The sequence below is a fragment of the Microtus ochrogaster genome, unplaced genomic scaffold (assembly GCF_000317375.1).
Source record: "Microtus ochrogaster isolate Prairie Vole_2 unplaced genomic scaffold, MicOch1.0 UNK9, whole genome shotgun sequence".
NCBI lineage: Eukaryota > Metazoa > Chordata > Mammalia > Rodentia > Cricetidae > Microtus > Microtus ochrogaster.
The window spans coordinates 9,222,494-9,225,035 of NW_004949107.1; positions in this window are offsets into that span (position 1 = coordinate 9,222,494).

Consider the following 2,542-nt stretch of genomic DNA (forward strand, 5'->3'; position numbering starts at 1 on the left):
TTGTAAGATATACATCCACACACATAAACACACATAAATAATAAATGTAATAAAAAGAAAAAATGGCAAGAACCAAAGAAATAAATGAGGCATGGTGTAATCACACATTTAATCACAGCAGTTGAGACAAGAAGGCAGGAGGAATAGTTCAAAGACATCCTTGGCTACATAGCAAGTTCAGGGTCAACCTGGGCTACTTGAAACCTTGTCTTAAAACAAACAAAAACAACTACAAAAAGAAGTGTGTGGAACCCTGAAGCTACTTTCGAGGACATTTACCAAGCTCCCAGGTGGACACCACAGTGCTAGGAAGCAAACTCAGGGTTCCCAGAATGCTTGGCAAGCACTCTACAACCAAACTACAGCCCCCAGAATGCTGTGCAAGCACTCTACAGCCAAACTACAGCCCTCAGAATGCTATGCAGGCACTCTACAGCCAAATTACAACCTTTCAATCCATAGTTTCACCCTCTAGCGCCAGGCTGTCCTGGAACTCACTGTATAGCTCAGGCTAGCTTTGAATTTAACAACACTCCTATCTTAGCCTCTCAAATACTAGGATTACAGACAGGAGCCACCATGCTCAGGTTGGCTTCGGATTTTCTGGAACACAAAGTCCAAAACACATCCAAGAGAAAAGGCTAGCAGGAGTTTGACCCAGAAGTACCCGAACCCCAATCCCTAGCCCCAGTGGACTGCAAGAAAAGTCGCTGAACAGTAGGGGGAAACAAGAAATTATTTAAGAAATTATAATAATACCAGGCGGTGATGGTGCATGCCTTTAATCCCAGCACTCAGGAGGCAGAGGCAGGTGGATCTCTGCAAGTTCAAGTCCAGCCTGGTCTACAAGAGCTAGTTCCAGAACAGGCCCCAAAGCTACAGAGAAACCCTGTCTCGGGGGAAAAAACAGAAGAAATTATAATCACACAAACAGGCATGGTTGCTCACCTATAATCGCAGCACACCTAGGCAGAGACAGAAAGAGTGCTATGAATTCAAAGCCAGGCTCAGCTACAAAGCAAGTTCCGTACCAGCATGGACTGTAGGATAAGGCCTTGACTCAAAATATCAGAAGAGGCTCAGGCAATGGCTCAGTTCATAAGGTGTCCACTGCACCAATATGAAAGCCTGATTTGAGATCCCCAGAACCCACAGAAAACAAAACCAAACTAACAAAACCCTGGATGTGCTGACATACTTCTGTAAAGGATGTAGGCAGAAATGGGGCATCCCTAGAGCTCAATGACAGCCAGCCTGGCAGAATCAGTGAGCTCCTAGTTCAATGAGAGACCCTGACTCAAGCAAAGAATGGAGAAATAGAGTGAGATACTCCTAACATCCACCTCTGGCCTCTACACACATCTACATTTCCATGTGCACACTTACAAATGCACACACACACATGCACACACGTACACACTTAAAAGTGCATACACACACAGTGCACACTTACAAATGCACGCACACCAGCATACACATGTGCACACTTACAAATCCATACAAACACACCTGCATACACACATGCACACTTACAAATGCCTACACATCTGCATACACATGTGCATACATAAAAATGTATTTGCACATACCTGCATACACATGTGTGCACTTACAAATGCATGCATACCCTGCATACACCTGTGCACACACACACCTGCTCCGTCCCACAGAAAGACCCAAGGTGGTACATTGTAAGCCTCTCTCCTAGGCAGAGACCTTCTAAGGACCTTGAGGGGGAATCTCATAGACCTGTCAGGAGCATTGGCCTTCAGCAGTCACATGGGCTTCCAAGATTTAAAAACTGCACTCAGTGTAACTCAGCCCCAAAAAGAGGTGCAACTGAAACCCATTCTTTGGATCTGTAATAGCCTGTCTCTCTCTCTCGTAACCGATAGACTGCGACAGAGGTGATGTTGTCTGAGTCTGGGTCAGAGGCGGCCGTGTAGCTTCAGTTTGGGTCTTCTGGGAGATAGTTCTCAAGATGCTCTGTAGTAGTGCTTTCTCCTCAGGCCCACCACCCCACAAACAACCACACAGAGACTTATTATTAATTATGAAAGTGTAGCCTCTGCTTAGGCTTGTCCACAACTAGCTCTTATAACTAAAATCAATCCATGGATATTAACCTACGTTCTATCATGTGACTTTTTACCTTCCCACCATTCTGTATGTCCGACTTGGTCCGCGTCTCACTGGCGTCTCCAAGAGTCTAGATTCCTCTCCTCTTCCTCTCCCTCCCTGAAATCCCACCTATCCTCTCCTGCCTAGTTATTGGCCATTCAGCTCTTTATTAAACCAATCAGAAGGTACCTTAACAAAGACACATCTTCACAGTGTACAAAAAGATTAGCCCACAACAACTCTCTCTCTCCAAGGCAGCCCTCACTCTGTGAGAGGCCCAAGACTCAGGAGTCAGGAGTTGATGCCCCAGGCAACAGTCCTAGCTGAGGCTAGCCCCTGTGGATTAGAGCTCAGACACCAGACGTGAGCCATGAAGCATTAAGATTACCACTGTTCGCAGTGTTCAAGTCATCTCCAGCAT